The sequence below is a fragment of the Centrocercus urophasianus genome, unplaced genomic scaffold (assembly GCF_019232065.1).
Source record: "Centrocercus urophasianus isolate 14NV4802_14NV808 unplaced genomic scaffold, USGS_Curo_1.0 seq_20, whole genome shotgun sequence".
Classification (NCBI taxonomy): Eukaryota; Metazoa; Chordata; class Aves; order Galliformes; family Phasianidae; genus Centrocercus; species Centrocercus urophasianus.
In genome coordinates this window covers 10,137,645-10,156,489 of record NW_024884756.1, presented here as the reverse complement: position 1 = coordinate 10,156,489, position 18,845 = coordinate 10,137,645, and the positions used below count along the sequence as shown (strand labels likewise).

General features: G+C 44.6%; 1 long non-coding RNA gene across 2 annotated transcripts in view; it reads left to right on the top strand.

Annotated features, from left to right (window-relative positions):
* LOC122162346 overlaps window positions 1–17,582 on the top strand; it is a 223,795-nt gene extending 206,213 nt beyond the window's left edge. For both annotated transcript variants that reach the window (XR_006169480.1, XR_006169481.1), the window contains 5 exons: window positions 4,887–5,010; window positions 7,463–7,595; window positions 13,831–14,018; window positions 15,316–15,939; window positions 17,436–17,582. This is a non-coding gene — a long non-coding RNA (uncharacterized LOC122162346). The remainder of the gene's footprint in view (window positions 1–4,886; window positions 5,011–7,462; window positions 7,596–13,830; window positions 14,019–15,315; window positions 15,940–17,435) is intronic.
* Window positions 17,583–18,845: the final 1,263 nt, after the last annotated feature.

Sequence of the window (18,845 nt, the reverse complement as noted above, 5' to 3'; positions counted from 1 at the left end):
GTTTCTTTTTTTTTTCTTTTTCTTTTTTTTTTTTTTTTTAAGATCTTGAGGGTTTTTTTTTATTATTTAAAGTGGAAAACTACATTAAGTGCAAGGCACTCAACAAAGAAGCAGTCATAAAGCCTAAGTATTCTTAGAGTTATAAAATATGTCCGTTGTGGCAATTCTACTGCCAACAATGAAGTTTTAAGCATTAATATGCCTTCATTGCAGTTTTAATGCCTTAATATTGACTCTATAGCTCTTTTGGGTAATTTTGCTTTCTCTGGTACTTGAAAGGTGATGATGTCAGCGTTCTTCGCACTGATTCATATGCAGGTTGATGAAGCTGAGTTATTTATTGAGTTCCATTATATTTTCTATAAACATTAGTTCTCAATAAACAGAGACATTTAGCCGAGGGTTTATTTATTAAATAGGTACTGTACAGATGGTTTTGCCACACATGATGTGCTGCAGAGGATATTACTCAGGAATAATCAGCTGTGTTATAGCTTGGCTAAATTAATAAGATGATAATGATGAAATTGATGCTTTTGAGCTAGGCTTGGTAAATGGTTTTTGCATAAACAAACTGATAAATTTGAGAAGCAATTACTTGCTTGTCAAAGATAAAAACACAACAGGGCCCATTTATAGTTAGGTCCTATTTATTTTTAAAGATTGTACCAGATTTTATGTTTAATACGCTGCAATTAAAAAATAATACTTAAATGAAGAATAATAAAAAACTAACTTTCTGAGCTCTCCTTCAAATTTGAAGATGCAGCATTGCTTGGTTAGACATCAAGTAAACTTTTTTCAAGGCTTTCACTACATCCAGAAAAAATATAATTGTTTTATGAGAGATTCTGCCCGGAGTTGTGCGAGGCAGCTCTGGCGGTGCTTCCTGTGACAGTACTTGCTCTAAAATTAAGCTGACTTTGATGGGAAGAAGCGCAGTCTCCAGTTCCCTGTTTGATGTGGGTTTCACTGCGGTGACGGCACAGAGGAACAGAGGTGGATGGTCCCCACGCGAGCCAACTTTGTGCAGCTCTGCAGTATGGTCACATACACACCTATACATGTGTGGATATAAGTATATTGGCACACAAGGAAGGCCATCTTTTGATGTGTCTCCACTCAAGCCTAAGTGTGTTGTGTAGTTTTATATGCCAGCCGGAGTAATTTGTTGATGTTTACTTAGAATAGGTTTAATCAGAAAGGCCGTGGCTGCACTGGAGAAACCCCCAGGAGCAGCTGACATCAGCCATATCCTCAGGAAGTGTGGCACCCCACAGGGCATGGTCAGGGCTTTCCACTCTGGGGTTTGGGGACATGGGTCATGGAGCACAGGAGCATGCATTTGGCTTTGTAATGTCCCTGCAAGGTGAGTGCTGTCACTCTTGGTTGACAGAGGACAGGAGAAAGTCAGCCAAAGAAGGATGCCCTCTAACCCAAGGCTCTGCGGCAGGGCTCAAACCCAAGTGCCACTGCCAATGATTTATTTCATGTTACTCTGTAACAATGCCCTGTAGGCATCAGCTCTGGTGGCTTTAATTCCTTCTGGCTCTGGAAATCAGGGTGATGGGCTCCAGGACCCATCCTTTTCACCACCACTGTCTTATGCATCCTTGCAGGGATGTCTGAAGTGGACTAGAGCTGCAAAGAGTCATTGTGTGGCCAAAAGTCAGCAGCCACTTCCTAACTTACTCTCTTGTGCTCTCCAGCCCATGCAAAGGCTTTTGTAGCCTTACAGCTTCAGCTTCTGCCGAAGAGCCATTCTCCATGAAGGGCTGATGCCAGAAGCCAGGCCTGGGAGCAGTACAGCCATGACAGGAGGCCCTGCCCTTAGGAGCACATCCTTCATGGGCCCCATTAGGGGCTGCTGTGATTCGACATATCTACTGCTTAACTGCAATTTTTGCAGCAAAGAATTTGCTGAATACAGAGAGGGGAAGCCGCTGCCACGTTGCAGGGCTGCACCTGCTGACCTCTGGTGTGGGCAGTGTGATGTTCAGAGCTGATGTCACTGTATTCCTCTGGGTATTGTCGCATTTCTTGTACTGGGAAGGAAAGAAAGAGAGAAAAGGGAAACAAATCAGTGCTTTCAAAATATAATTACTTTTTAATTGTTCCTGAGAACTCTGGGTAAAAAAATGTGATTCTAAAGAAGTATGATGTTCAAACAAAATAGTTAATTTTAAATAGAATAAGGTTTCTGCCAGTCAGGATTTTCTTCTCATGAACAATTTTACAGTACCCAATGATAATATTAATTAGCAAAACCTGGGGATTCTCCAAAAATATTGTTGGAGGATTTTCTTGTTATAGACAGAGGTAAAGCCGAACTTTGCTTTTGGTAGAGGAGTCGTCTCAGAGCTGCTGTCGTGAAAGAAAAGTAGTCAGAATGAACCCCAGTGTGGAGCGGTCACTGTGCAAACCGCCTGCTCTTGGAGTGCTTTGCTGCAGCCCAGCCAGCCCTAAAGCTGCCTTAAAATCCAGGGCACTGCAGTGCTTTGAGGCAGGATTGTTCATTATTAATGAGGCTGTGCAAAAAATCCTACGGACGCACCGATGCCGCTCAATGAGCCAATCCCAAATAATGCCACCATAATGAATTCCAGAGGAATAAATAATGATTGAGCCATTAACATAATGGGCAGCCACAGCCCGGCACGGCCACTGCCACCTCTGCAGCCCTAGCAGTGCCCATCGTGCCTCTCTCCGTGTGAGCACAATGCTGGGGTGGGTGTCTGTGCCCCTCTTGCTCTGCTATACAATCAGAGTTTTTCTTCCATGGCTTGCACAGGCAAATTAATTAGAAATTTATATGGCCAGAAGTTCAGTTTAGTATGCGTTTGAGACAGAGGCCATTGCTGCAAACGTGTTTGCACTCTTCGTCATGGAACAATTATCTGCCCATTTAGAAAATGTGAATTTTGCTTCTGTTTTAATAGATGCTCCTGAGTGTAAAAACATCAGAGTGCTGTGGATTGTAGCACACTGAAAAACCTCCTAGGGGAGCACCTGGTTTGTGCCCCCACACACTGGCACGAATCAGTTGGGGGGTGGGGAATAATGTAGAATAATGCTATCTGTGTAATTTCTGTAATGTTGAAGATATAAATGAATATATACATGATGCTATCAGGTGGTAAGGCATTGTAACAGGTTATCCAGGGAGGTGATGGATGCCCCATTCTTGGAGACATTCAAGGTCAGGCTGGACAGGGCTCTGAGCACCCTGATCTAGCATAGCTGTCCCTGTTCATTGCAGGGGAACTAATGACATTTTGGGGTCCCTTCCAACTTGAACAGCCCTGTGATGCTATGATTCCTGCACAGGAAATCAAACAGTCAGGTGGAAGGGCCAAGGGCCGGCAGCGGGCATCTCTGCCAGCATCCCCATCCCTGTGGCAGCCCAGCAGACCGGCGTCAGGTGCTCCTGCCCTTCTCCTGTCTGCCGCTCACAAACCCAGCCAGGGAATGTCATTAGAAGCAGCCATGCCATCTGCCTCCTCCTCCCCTCCCCTTTAAATAAGGAAACACCTTGTCAAACACATCCCTCTGAATATCCCTCCTGCGCACTCCGTGGGATCATGCACCATCTGGGCCCTGCTCAGCACGACATGGTCCACCGCGGTGCCCCGATGCCCGTGTGGGACAGGCAGGAACGGAGCCTCGTGTCCCATAGAGTAACTGCAACGTGTGACAGGGCCTCTGAGAAGGGGGGTGAGGTGGCCAACGTCGTGGCATTGGGAATGGCAGAGCTAAGCAAAGGCAGTGAGTTAACAAGAGGAACAAGCGTGGCAGCTCCGTGATGTTGAACCCAGAGAATTATCCGAGCAGGACCTCAAACACAGGCATTTGTTAACATGCAAATGGACTGAGTCAGCAATTAGTCAATGCTCAGCATAATTGAATATAGTAATTAAGTTGCCTTTTAATTATTCCCATTTTGTCTAAGGTAAATATTTACCACTACCATGTTTTTTCCATTGTCTCCTGCACGGAAAGACAATATCTGCACAGAGGGCCTGCCGCAAAGTTTCCCAAAACCTTGAACTCTGCAGGTTGCCCCTGTGCAGTGCTGTGACCACTACCAGAACCTCCCCCCGTGCTGGGAACAGGCCCTCCAAAACCATGACCGCCCCCTCCAGGGCCCAGCCACACGAGGTGGCATCAGGCTGTGGCCTGGGACTCACCCGACTCCGCAGACCGGTTCACCGGGCGCACGCTCTGCACCAGTGTGAGTGTGCACAAGTGTGCACAAGCACACACACACATGCCTGCCTACGGTCCGTGCAGAGAAGTCTTTGTTCTGGGTGATTGCTGTGCAGACAACACACTCACCCGGCTGTGCCGAGACACTGCGCAAAGCGATGTGCTGATAAGTGAGATATCGTTGAGCCGAGCCTTAGGAGACAGGGGAACATTATTTTAAATTATCTCAAACATAAAAACAAAGAGGAGATTTGGCAACCTTGCAGCAAAAACCTCAAAACCAGTTATTCCTTTTAAATAAAAACAAAAATGAGAAACAGTAACTATTAGAAATCCCACCTGGTGCTTTCTCTGTGTTAATGATGCTTCTTAAATTGCATGTGGGTAAATGGTAATTTTGTCTCACACCATTAAAAACTAATGGAACCCTTGATGATAAGAAATGCCATAGCTAGCTTGTTGGAAAACGTTTAATTAATAAAGTAATAAAATTATTGTAAACTAGTGCAGTTTCACAGAGGATTCAATGGGATATAAAACAGATAAAACATCCTTGAGAGTTGGTACAAGAAATAAACGCTACTCTATAAAAAGCAGCAATATAAAGTTAAGCTGGCCTGTGTTGTACAGATATTAGATGAGATATTGAAATAATAAGGCTATTTGGATTATTCTTCCAGGGGAAGTGCTGGGAAAACCCCATGAGTGGAGGAGCAGGTATATTCTTCCAGGACCAGAAGGGAAGCGCACATTTCATCTGAGCTGGCACAGAGCTGGAGAAAGCTGCTTCACTGCTGCAACACTGTGAGCCTGTGTGAATATGTAATTCTTACTATTATTACCACTGTTATTAGGATTTGCCATTCAGCCCAGGTTGAGGGGTTGAGGCACACGCAACCTGAGTTCTCCTCACCGCGGGTGCAGCCAGGCACTACCAGCAAAGCCCTGCAGAAAGCTGCGGGACAGCGCGGCTGCGGGGAAGGGGACTGCAGCCCTTCGTTCTCCCATATGTCACAAGCATGTCATGAGATGATGACAAAATAATAACAAGTTGGTGGCTGTTTGAAACTTTTTTTAGCAGCTGTGTTTTTAGAATATTCTAATTAACCATCCGCTTGCCTTAATCACTTTAAGATTTCTGAAATAGCTGAGAGCTTGCTGCACCTTCTCTCGACAGCAATCTTCCCCATGTGGGGACCATGGCTTTGTTTTTTGGAAGGGAGGGCAGAAGCAGCAGGACCAGGCTGGAAACACGCAGTCAGGTTTGTCATTGGCAAGAATTGCCAACACCATCGTGCAGTGATTTTAACTTGCAGCCACTGTAGTACCAGCAAGAAAAGAGGTGACGTTGCCTTTCATCTGCACAAAGACTGACTCACTTCGCCTGGACTCAGTTTTGCAAAATTTAAATGCAGTAAGTGCGGTATTTGTCGGAAGAATAAAAGGGTGAACAGTGAGTAAAGGGAAAAATATTTGTCAGCCTGCCAGGGAGAAGGAAGATTAAAAGCTGCTTGTGAATAAGGCATGTGGATGGCACAGCCATCTCGCCACTCAGTGCCGTTGCCTGAATCAGGTAAAAGCGGAGGGCTTTATCTCCAGAATGCACTCCTGTCTGTCAGCGTTAGTTGTTTTCTTAAATGACATGTTTTCTTCTGGCAGATGGGAACAAGCCTTGAAGAATAATTTTTTTTTTTTTTTTTTGGAGGCAGACAAATTGACTGCCTGGAAATGTGTGTGTGTTCAGGAACCTGGTGGCTCTTGGTGTGGGTTGGTGATGCCCAGCTCACCTCACCCTGTGGCCTCTGCAGGCTATGCCAGTGCCCAGGCCACCACGTGCCCTGAGTATCACCCATGTTACTTTGTGCCTGCAGTACAAAATTTCCTGCTGGTTGTTTCTCCAGCCAGTGGATTTTACCAAAATTGGGCTTTGGGCTTGGCGAGCTGGCAGCAGAAGGTAGCATCTGGAAAGGTTTTTGAACATGGCAGCAGTGTCTGAAGTTTGGCAGCAAGGGAATGAAACAGTCAACTGAGTCCAAATCCATCACCTGGAAGCCCCCAGCAGTGCATGTGGCACAGTGGTGGTGGGCTCGAGCACAGGCATTGCTGCCCTCTCTGTTGGGCTGACAGTACTTGTGGCAGCTCCTCACTGGGGTGTCCTCTCCCTCATGGCAGTGCACGTTACCTTCTCTTGCCACAGAGCTGGAGCACACTGACAAATCTCTTCTTGGGTAATCTTGAGCATCCTTAGAGTTCTTGGTCCTAACAAGGGGATTCCAGCATTACACACAAATGTGCACGTGTCTACACACAAACATACATGTGCCTACAGACACCTGCAGTTTTCCTTCTCCCTCTCTATAAATATATACACACATATGTACATCCACAAATACACAGGCATGTGTGTGTATATATGTGTGCAAAGAGGGGAGGGGAAAGACACTCAGAAAATGAAATACAAATGTTCAAAAAAATAATATTCCCAAGCCCTCAAATCTCTAATCATGAGTTTGATGCAATATTTGCCCTAATGGGAAATGATAACTGGCAATAGTCCAAAGCAAACCTCTTAGAAAGGAGCAATAAAAAAGGAAAATGCTAGCTTGGCAGTTAAAGAAAGAGGAGCCGAAGCGAGAACTGCTGTCGGAGATAATAAAGAATTAACCACAAACCCCTTTTCTATTAAGCACAAAAAAGGATATTAAAATAACACACCCCCTCCCTGAATATCTGAGGGGTTGTGTCATACTTTGCTCTGCAGCCTCCCTGGCACTGGTGGAGCTGGGGGCTGCAGCCCGCCCCCCCGCCTCCCTGCGCCCACTCCTCCCAGGGCTGCTGCTCCACACTCACACACTTGCTTCTTGCCTGCACGCTGAGGGCACAGTCCCGATCTTCACCACGTGAGAGGGAATGGGGGCATGGCTTGAGGGGGTGAGAGAGGGGCAGTGAGCTGCAGGGAGCCGTGCTGCTCCTCAAACCAGCGCCTGTAAAGTCCCCACTGCCCTTGCAATTCCCTAGCAGTGCCCTTTCAGCACTCTTGCTGCACCAGCCAGCTCCTGCAGAGTCTGGGGACAACTGCAGGGACAAAACTGCATCTTACGCAGTATGTCTGTGGGAAACCATTGATAAACTTGGCCATGAAAGTAGGTTTTGTGAATTACATATAGCTTATGGATGTCATCTGTTTAACCAGCATCTTCCTGTGTGTGTCGACCACACTAACACAGCCATAACAGCTGTTTCTTCTTGCTCTAAGGGGCTGCCCACTGTTTGGTCCTGCTACCTCCCATTGCACCCATTGCTTAATGAGACAACTGCATGATGAGCTGCTACCAGCACCTTCAAAGCACTTCCTCATGGAATTAATCAGTCCCTAAGATGACAACAAGGTAAATTCTGCATTACCTGGTGAAATGCTGGCCTTTCCTTTTTGACCTGCTTTTCTTTTGTGGCTTCCAGAAAGACCTTCAAGACTGGGCTGTGTCATTGCAGAGCTCCTTTTACCTTTCAGTTTCCTCATGACCCTGCACATCGCAGAGCACTCTGTACAGTGCAGCATATGCTATCCGTGCAGTCCACAAGGACATCTGTTGATGAGTCTTAACGCTCTCTTTTTCAGTTTTGGTGGCAAACATCAGTACATTTACCTTCAGGTTTTTTTTATGTTTGGGCATATTTCATTTGAAATATGGCATGCAAATTAAGACAAGAAGTGACATTCTCTGGCACTTCTATGTGGCAGAGAGCTCCCTGACCTGGTCTGCAGCCATGGGGACATCCTGTAATGCTAACAAACCACAACACTACGTCCTGCTGGGTTTGAGCAAGGCCAGGAGAAGCTGCGGGAGTTGCGGCTGTCTCCCAGCACATGTGCCCAGCCAGCACTGTTTCTGTCTGGCCTCACAGTGGGCAGAGATGCGATAACAGATTTTGTCCATTTTGTGACTGCCAAACCCATTTCTGTAGTGTTTTCCAACATAAACATCCTTTGAAATTTCTGCTTCAACCAAATAGCAGGTTTTACTATAGCAATTTTGCATTTGCAAGAATCATGGTACTCAATGCATTACAGACTCAACAGAGTAAAATTTCCCCTCTACATCAAGTCGGAGAAATCCTAAATGATTTTGTTCCTAAGATTTTTCTTCGGTTCATTAACACACGGGGAGGCATTAATCACATGGAGCAATGAAATGCAACAACTCCTTTGACACTTTCCTATTGTCGGGATCTTTAATGTGCAGTTTGACAAGAGCTAGGTGCTGGCAGCTCAAATGAGTTTTTGTCAGATCTCACTTCTGTGCTAGGAGTGCCCCACGCCCAGCGTGACTCAAGCCAAAAAGACAGAGATACTGTAAGGAATCACTAAAATCTTTTGGTAAATGTAACGTTACTTACATCTGCCAGTAACAGCTTATTTATAAACACAATGTATGTATCACTTTGATTTATCCACTCAGAGTGTAAAGACTTGGAAGGAAAAAGAAAGTTACCTGTACAAGACATTTTTTAAATCTAAACTTCTTACTCTTCAAGACTTTTAAATATCTTTGTGAAGGAAATCGCCACCAACTCTACTAGTAAACTACTGAGAGGACCTACTTACATTCAGAGGAAAAAATCAAAACTTCTTCCTGAGCTACATCAGTTTAGAAAAGCGGAGCTAAACTTTAATTGCTTTTATCCAAGATCCTAAATTTATAAACACTTAACCAGAATTCTACCAACTATTACATAGTTTAAAAATGGAGCATTTGTATGCCTGTGCCAGTCAACGTTAATTTCTCATCTGAACTTAAAAAATGAAATCAATAAAGGTGTGGGTGGGGATCTTTAAAAAATAACTACTGCATGCTGTGAGCCAAGAGCTTTAGTACAAGATGTATCTGCCCAAAGTACAGGCAGGCTGGCGTTCAGATCAGGCACCTAAAGCTGGGTTGTCATAAAGCAGAAAAATCCCACCGAGAGCTGTTCTTAGCACAGAGCAGCAGCACCTCACATCCACATCCAGTGAAACTCCACTCCAGTTAGATTCACTGCCAAATTGCAAATTCCTATTTGATTTATCAATCACAATTTTGTATTGTTAATTCATATGTTCATTAGACAAATCTGTCCCTCCAAGGTAATCACTTAAGGTACTGCTGGCATGTGAACATGCACAAATGGATAATTCTTAATGACCTTCCAAGTTGACATATTTTTGGCATGGGTTTTCTGTATCCTAATTTCAAGCTGCTTCTCTGGTGCTGTTGTAGGGCTTACTTCCCTCAGCAAGGAGGTCTTGTAATGGGAGGTCGCTGCTAAGAGTGTTCCCATCAAATAGCAGCAGAACAAGGGGAAATTAACACGATCTCCTTGGACAAAAGTGGAAACAGTCTTCTCTTTCAGCAGCCTTGCAGAGAGGAGAAAGCATTTACATTGAACAGCTCGACTAGTTCTGTGACTTCTTTTTCACTGTTGCTCCTGTAAATAATAGTGTGGTAGGTATGGGCTGCTCAAGCTATGCTGGCTGGTATGCGTGCTGCCCACCCATGAGGCCAGTCCAGCATCACCGATCCCATGTCATGGATTAATATGATTAGGGGGATGCACAGCTCCACATACAACATGGAACAGACATGTCACAAGTGACAAATATCACGATACACATGTCAGATAAAGGAGCTCAAGCCCTTTGGTGGTGTAGAAGGCCCTGTCACAGGCTGTGGGCAGCAAGTTCACTGCGGTAAGATGATGTCAACCACCGTTGCAGCTGCTCAGCCAGCAGAGTGGAATGGTGAAAAAGAAGTCAGCAGCCAAACACAAGGCTTGCAAGGCTGCTGGCGATCTCATGAAACTCCTCAGAGCAGACCATGGGCTGACCAGAGCTGGGAGGAGGAAATGGATCAGAGCAGGTGCCTCCATCCACCCAGCCTTGGGTTTGGTAGGGCAAGAGGCTGGCTGAGAAGAGAGCGAGACAGGATGGGAAAGAACGGTGCCAGAAAAGCACCCATCCCGCACAAGTAGCAGCCCCTGGAGAAGAAGAGTTTGCATCCCTTCCTCAAAAGCACAGCTCCGACTGAAAAACCCGAATGTATGGACAAAATGTAAATGCATTATGACAAGCTGTATGAGAAATCAAAACATGGAACAAGGAGCGTATGTTTCTTTTAGAGAAATGTCCTTTATCTCGTAGGCAGAATGAAGTGTGTGGCATTCAAATGTTAAGATTTTTACACACTTTCATGAAATACTAAAGAGAAACCCAAAAAAAAAGAGAAGAAAAAAAAAAGAAGAAAATAACCCAAGTCCATGTCACTTCTCAGCTAGTTTGGTTATTGCTGCTCCTGAGTACTGTAACATATGCACTTTCCCTTTTGAAAATGTATCAAAGTTGTTATTTTGGGGGTGGGATAAACTCTTACCCATGCATATCTTATGTTTCAAAGCCAAGAATGCTTGAGAACCGGCTCTGGATCTGCACATCAGATGCATAAGTGATTAGTGACAAGTGACACAGAAACAGAGAATGTGCTGTGTTACAATGAATAATAAACACGCACAATTTATGCAGGCAGAGCGAGCGGGGAGATGGCATCCTGTGCCTCTTCCATATAAATAATGTGAATCTTGTCAAGCCAGGGCCAGGCACTGCCGGCTGAAGAGTGAGGCTGGGACGGGCGCAGAGGGGTGCTGGGTAAGTGGGGAGCTGGGTCTTCCAGTGGTTTTGTTATGGAGCAGGCTGACAGCAATTACTCTTCTGTAAATGAGAGTAGAGACAGGGAAATATATTACTGTGGTCAAAAATTTTCACTCTGAAAAGAACTACTGGGTAATGAAAAAAGTTTCTCAAAAAATAGTGGTAACATTTTGTAGGTTTCTGGTGAGCACCACTGAAACGTTCACTGTAAAGGCACTGCCTAGCAAAGGGATTGGTGGTGCCTATCTGAAAAAGCCAACAGTGATCAATTTTTGCACGTGCAAACTCTGTTTTTAGATGAAGTTTCACAAGCATGCATCTAGGCATGTCCCTTTGGCATGCCAGCACCTTGGTGAGGCTGCAGCGCATCACCTCTGTGCAGGACAAGGCACGGAGCCAGGCTGTGTTGTCTTTGGTGCCCTCCGCCTGCCTTCTGCCCCTGGCTGCCCTGCTGGGAAGGAGTTTGTTCTCCGGGGAAAGCATAAAGCAACAATTTCATTTTTTTAATTAAAAAATTTCCCCGAAGCACCTGCTGCTTAGCTCTGCACATTTTTTTTCCTGGCTATCCTGGCCTGCCAACTCCAAGCAAGCTTTTCTCTCTCATTTTTTACACTCTCTACACTTCCAGAAACGTATGCACTTGGATAAAAGTAGAACTGAGAGGGGAAAATGCATATTCTGTTATAAAAAAAAAAGAGTTGAAAAAAGTGTCTAAAAGATGGATGCGTAAAGAAATCATACCCGCACTTCAGCTCCAGGTCTGAGTTATATAAACTGAACTGTGGTAATTACCACGCTCCTCCAGATTAATAAACAATTACCATAGTAACTACACCATCAGATGAAACCTATGCTCATGAATTTTTAAAGCATAAATGGAAATACACGCCGGCCTAGAAAGTCTCCTGTTTATTTAGCTCCTGGAGGATAAGGGAGCGGATCCATTAAGGAGCCCACGAAGGCACCCTGGCAGCATGTATTATGCACTGTCAGGGACAGGTCCGCTGCACTAAGAGCTGCCCCGAGGACGCACTGTGCCCAGATTGAAGAGGGAGCCCACCAGCACGTCGCCCTGGCTGCCCAATGGGCTCTTCTTTTTGGTAACCGTGAGGTTTGGCGAAAGTCTTTAGGCTGATGGTGTGTGACCACACAAAGAAGGTGTCTCCATCCAATTCAATGCTGGGACAACGTGCCCATGGCCAAATCTCACAGAAAAGAACCCCACGGCTTTCTATGCCGTCCGTAAGAGCTCCTATCTTAACTCTGGAGCCAACGTTCGCCTCAAGGGCTTCAACCTCATCCTGAAGCTCTGCTATGGCTGAGCACAGCCTTGGTGTAACAGCTAACAGGAGACATATCAAAACTCCAAATAACAATATTATGTATCAACTTGTTGATAATTCTGACAGGAAAGCTGAAAAGCGCCGCTAAGTTAAAAAGTAATGATGTGCAGCATTTGCAGTAATATTCTAAAACATGAGGTGAGCCCTCTCCTCTTTAAGTTTGCGCCACTTACTTCTGATAATGGTGATGAGCTGGAATAATACCCCCATTCACAAGAAAGTATTTCTTAAAACACTTTCAGAGTTAGGAAAGCCATTAAATCCTTGTGGATTGAAGGTAAAAAAATAAATTGTATGTATTTTAGACTTTGAATGATCTTCCTATAGCAATTTTAGGGGGGAAAAAAACCTAGGAAGAATTCTGCAATTTTAATCTCCTCAGTAGCTTCCCATTACTAAACAAGCAGAACGCCACGGTACAAATGTGGATGTTACATGTCATCTTGATCTGCTGCTTTTTTCTTTCATTAAAGCTTTAATGCAGCAATTATGGCTACGTTGCCCTATAAAAAAAGGAAAAGGCAGTTTACTTTAAAAAGTGAAATTGCATAGCCTACTATTTAATTATACACAAATGTAAATGGCCTATTTTTCCATAACTGGTTATTACAGCACTGTTTTACTTTCTGAGTTTTCACAATCTCTAAAACCTACAACGCTTCCTGCTATATAATTGTTTTGCTACATTATTGTTTTCATCTTATTTTTTCTTTTAATGTGAGTGCAGCGGGATAAATCTTGGTTTTAAGCCAGCCAGTACTTCATCTACTTAAGCTTTTATAGATGAAGATTGCTGTAATTATCAGAATACCCGCTTATTTCTGAAGTATTATCTTGGCAACCTGCTGGCATTTACAACCAATTAACAAGCTTTGCCCATTAGTTGCATAAGGGGTATCACAGAGTAAAGCCATTGTGTGCTAATTTTCTATTTTAGATAATCAGTTTGGCCATCCAAAATGGAAAGGGGAAGAAAAGAAAGGTTTGACACGCAGTGGCAGACATGTAAAAATGACTACATGCCTTCCCGAGACAAAGGTATCCAGCGCCTGCATGATTGCTTCACTGTCGTCACCACTGGGTTTTAAGTATTTATTCCCTTTGTCTCTTTTGGAAGATAAAATATAAAGTACGGCTTCGGCAAAGTAATCATGTCCTCTTTTTTATTTTTTAAACAGACTGGCTTCTCCCCCTGTCCTCCCGGTCTTGTAATTTCACCAGATTGTGCAAGTGTTAAACACGATGTCCAAAAAAAAAGGGAGAGGGAAAAGGAGTGGAGTGAGCCTGGCGGGCGGCAGGCTGGGGTCGGGGCAGAGCCCCATGGCTCACCCTGCCCTGTGCCCACGTGCTTCCAGCCTGGCTGCTGGCAGCAGGCAGAATGCAGCCTGCCGTTCTTGTGCCCAGTGGCTTTGGGTTTGGGGGCTTTTTTTAAAGTGGTTTGATTGGTTGGTTGTTTTTTTTGTCTTTTTTTTTTTTTTCTTGTGTGTGTATTGAGTTTATTTGTTGCCTCCGCTATGGAGGTGTGCTGGGGAAGCAGAGAAGAGCTACAGAAATAGCCAGAAAGTTGTCCCGTATTTGATTGTTGCCTTCTTTGGACAGGCACTTCACCACTGCAGCTCTGGCATCCCCCAACGCTATTGGAACGGTGCTGGCAGCACCAGCTCTGACCCGGACACCTGGCCTCGCCTGGGGAATGGAGTCTCCTCCCTCTGCCCCATGCCAGAGGATGTGTCCCGTTGCAGCCAGACTCTGCCCAGAGCGTGGCACCGTGCTGCTCAGCCAGCAAGGTAAGTAATGAAGTGCAGCAATTGCTAGAGGCGGCGGGGCTCACCCGTTTAATTGTACATCAACGAGATGTTAGCTGCAGCCTGTGCTCTGCAATGAGGGTAGAAAATAATCAGTGTAAAGATGAGCGCAGCCCTTCAAACGCGGTTTGATCACATTTACTCCACTGAACAGAACGGGTGGATGGCTCCTGTTGTAAAATGGTTTTATAAAACGTAGCGGACTGTACAATGACGTGTTTTATGTGCCTCCTGTGGCTTAGTTTCGTATTTTGCTTTAGCATAAGTTAAACAAAATAAAGACTATGATCACGCTAAGAGGGTGCAGCCAGTGAAGTGAAGACAGAAAGTCATAAAGAATGATCAGCTGTGCAATTAGTGAAGACTGAAAATATATGCTGAAGTCTATGAAGTTGTAAATGAATAAGAAAAATGTTGTGCTTGGCAACTGGATGTGTATATTTGCCTCAATTATTTCAAATTATTTGCTACAGCCATTAGAGAACTTTAGCTTTCAGAGAGGTATGACGATAAACTCCCTCTCAGAAAAGGGATCTGGCCAGAGAGCCAGCCTGACTTGCTGTTTGGACTCCTCAGAAAGGGGAGGTCAGAAGACAGATGAGCTGCATGCCAACGGCTCGTGTCCCACCGCACTGCTTCCAAGCCCCCTGGCTCCTGTCACATCTAGCTCACAGCTGTCCCATTGGGGCACCACTGGGATGTCCCCATCCGGCAGCAGCTGGGCTTCTGCTCACAGCACGCTGTTGACATTGCTCCTCTGCACGGTGGCAAAAAGATTATTATAGAAATACAAAATAAAAAGTGGATTTCTCCCAGTACTTCACTCCTGAAGGGCCCTTGAGAGATGAAGCTTACCTTGAGCTAAAGGAAAACATTTTTTGTGAAGGGCTCTTGTATGATAGAAGTGCTGCAAGGGTTTAGCTGTGAGTTAAACCCCACAGCTGCAGGGAGAGGACCCCACACGTGCTCCCTGCCTCCATCCAGGTCACATCCTTCTGCAGGGCTGGAGCAGGCATCACCAGACATAACCAGGACTGTCCCAAAAGAACTCGCTTGGGAAAGTCTGCATGTGTCTGTTCCGCTTTTCTGTTAATGAGAAGTTTTAAGTTCTCACCCCAAAGTGATTGTGAGATTACTTAAAGGTACATTTGATTTTCTTTTCCAAATAAAGATAGTTACAACCATAGGACAGGTGTCAGAAGGTTGGAATGCTTCACCACATTTTCATGTCACTAACAAGAAAAAAAGGGAAACCCACTTATAGGGGATTTACTTTCAGTCTCATGCAGATCACCAAACTGAAGGAGCAGTCTTCACCCAGCCAAACCATTCCCACCCAGGAGCTGTGCATCACAACAGCCTCAGCAAGAGCACGGCAGTGGCAACTGAAAAATGGAAGCAGAGAAGCTCTCACCGTGGCAGAGACAGCACAAATTATATGTTCTGCCTCTGCAAGTGAGGAAACATGCTCCTCCAGGACTCTAATCCCCATCGCTAATACTATTAAATATTTATGTACCACCACAACTTTGCGTGACACTTCACAGAGATAAAAGTGCTATCTCTGTGCTGAAGATCTTAGAGATGACGTCAGACAAATGAAGAAAGCAAGGTTTACAGAAAGGAGACATGATGAGGATTAAGAAACCAAACCAAAGCAGGTGACCCAGAAGCATTTTTAAATTGCAAGAGAGAGTGGGACGCAGGCAGAGGAAATTTTGGGGTTCATTTTGCTTTTCAAGCTTTTTAACTTCTAAAAGTAGTTCCAGCCTTATCAGTGATGAGAGATTACCCAGTTTCCAAGAAGAAATCAAGTTATATATGGAACTGAGAGACCATGCAGAGAGAGGCAGCACTCACAGCATCGCCTGAGACAACAATGGATGGAATATATCGGGCAGAGGTAGTGTAATCTAAGGCAAACAGCAATATACATACAGCTGCAGTCATGCACATGAACACATGCACGTATATACATACGCTCCTAGCAATTCAGTTAGATTAATTTGCTTTGGATATTCCATTATTTTACTGTAGTCCTTGTATAGTACTTAAAGAATCAGGTTAAGCATTCTGCATTAGATGCACAAACAATGCTGCTTTACCTCCGCATGGGTGTTGTGAGACTTTAATTAATGTTTGTAAAGTGCTTTCAGATCCCCAGAAGAAAGGCGCTATAGAAGTGTGAAGTCTGATTATTTCATGGCACACAAAAGTAGAGGTGAAAAGAAATATTCTCCTCCTTACACATAAAACTACTGATCTCAACTCCTGCATTTAAAAAAGATGATGTTAAAAAAGAAAAGAATTCTGACCATGAACCTACTTCAGGCTTCCCCTTTGCCTTTTTCATCTGATTTCTGGTTGAGTGAAATAATAAACTATTGTATTGCTGTAAACTCTTTGTAAGTAGATTTGACTAAGACAACAGAGTTCAGTGCCAGCAGCTACTCTGATCATTCTTTTAAATGGAAATTTACCGTCTGCTGCATCACATGGAAAAAATATAGAACTATTTTTCACAGCTTGTTCACTGAACAGATTATTGGAGGGAAGAAAAAAATAAAAAGACTTCATTTTCTACAGATCCCAAATCTTGGTGTAGAAAGTCTTGGCAATTTCCTTTTGAGAGGAGACAGATTTCACTTTCGCATTGATTTAACAATGATAAGAGTTTCCAAAATGAGGGCCCGATTCTGAAAATTTAAATGGTTGGCCACGCTTGGTTCAATAGCTTATCTATGAGAGCAAAATTATTCACATGCATCAGTCTATGCAGGATCTGGTCCTAATATAGAACCAGTTCTTGATGTCATAAAATCTTTTTTAACAGCATCTTGTGTTACATTTAATTTATTTCACATGGCCTCATAAAATAAGATAAAAGCTTGTAAGTCTAAAAGTCATATAAAGAAGATGGGAAAAAAAAAGTCCTACCATGTATTCATGTTTATTAAGTATTATCTTCATGCAACTTACAGACTTTTAACTCCAGAATTTCCAAATGTTTCCCCGAATCCTAATTGCAGTCAGCAAGGGCTGTTAATGCATGAAACAGATTGCAGTGAATGAGCTTTTTGGGTGAGCAAGGCTTTCCCCAGGCTCTCAAAGGCTGGTGCTCACATTGCCCTTGCTGCACAGGACAGGACCATGCAGACGTGCCACCCACTACTCAAGGGTAGGTGGCAGTTCAGCATCTGGCAGACCCTCGCCATCCACTAAGCTGCACGTTACTCTGGCTTCTGCAATAACACATAAGATGCAATGTATCAGAAGGGATGCTTTTTAATTTTTTGTTTTAGCATGAGCTCCTCTATGCCAAAGGAAACCTAAATGAGTAAAGAATAAATACCTAGACTGCAAGAGGAGCAACGCGTATGTTGTGTGTCTAACCTCCAGGTGCAGCCCAGGAAGCCTGGGAATCACCAGCTTGCATCAATGCTTGCATCTCCTGGTGGCCTGCAGACAGAGAAAGGCTCCAAGCAGGAAGGTCATGAACAGAAAAGCATCTTTGAAGGCAAAGAAGGCTTCACCCCTCTTCAAATCAAGGTCAGAATGCTGCTCCTCCCAGGCTGGTGCTGGGAGCAACAGCACTAATGCTGGGAAAGAGAAAAGATAAATGGTAGGCGAAGGCCAGTGCTTGCCAAAGCGTGCACCTCAGAGCAATGTGATTAACTGCAGGATGGTGCTTTACAAAGCCCTGTGGAAAACAACCAGTGGTTACATGAGGGAACCTGAGAGGGATCATCATGGAGAAATGTGCCAGGTCATCCTGACAGAGACACATCACACTTTGTTGACATGTAACACCAAAGCCCAGCCTAATTTTCATCTTCCCTACTTCTGCACCTCTCTCCCATTGGTTTAGCTGTGGTGTTACATTTCTCAGGAGAAAGAAAAAGCAATTAAGCTTTGCAGTTTAGGAAAAACACCTATTTTTACCCACGAGGCAATGCCCATCATCACTGCTGAGAGATTTTAAAATGGGCCATGGTGGCCAAACCCAGTTTGATTTTAGCGACTTTCATGAGTTGATACAAAAGTGTGAAATGTCAAAGGGAGTGACTTCTGGCTCCCAGTGTGGGTCCTTTAATGATAGCCATCACTGTAAGGAAACAGGGAGGTCTCACCTCACTGCAGCTGCTGCTAGTGCACTGCCATCAGCAGGCGCTCTGGCAGGCAGGTAGCAGAGCCTGCGCTTCCCTCTAGCAACACCAGGGCCAATGCAGTGAGCAGATTGCACCCCCAGCCTCAGCCTTGGAAAAGAAAAGTTACTTCTGGTGGAGTGAAAGGATTCCTGAGGACAACTTTCAGTAAAGGCAAACTTGAGCCACAATCTGACACAACAGCCAATAAACAGCTTCGAGATAATCGCACGTACCTCTGTGGTAGGCAGTGGTCTAACCCAGGCAGAGATGCTTTTAGAACATGGCTTTTCTCACCAGCCCTTGATATTTTTCTTGTGATCAAGGCAACATCTACAGTGAAAAACCTACGCCACAGCTGTCAGGGCTTCTCTCCAGCAGATAATTAAATTCCAACTTGATTGCCATTGTGATAAGTGAGCTCAAGTTTGGTGGTACCATGCCTGCCAGCCGAACACAGATGAGAGCCATCAGCTGCACAGTCACTAATGGCCGTGCAGGAGGCAGAGGTGCTGCAGTACTTAATGGCACTCCCCAGGAGGTGGTCAGCCTCCCAGAGACTGACAATAGCAGGAGCACATCTTGAGCTGTGACTGTATTTCAATCTGCATGCTTACGTGGGAAGCCTGGCAAAAGTGGAGTGAGTCAACGAGTTTAGAGGACT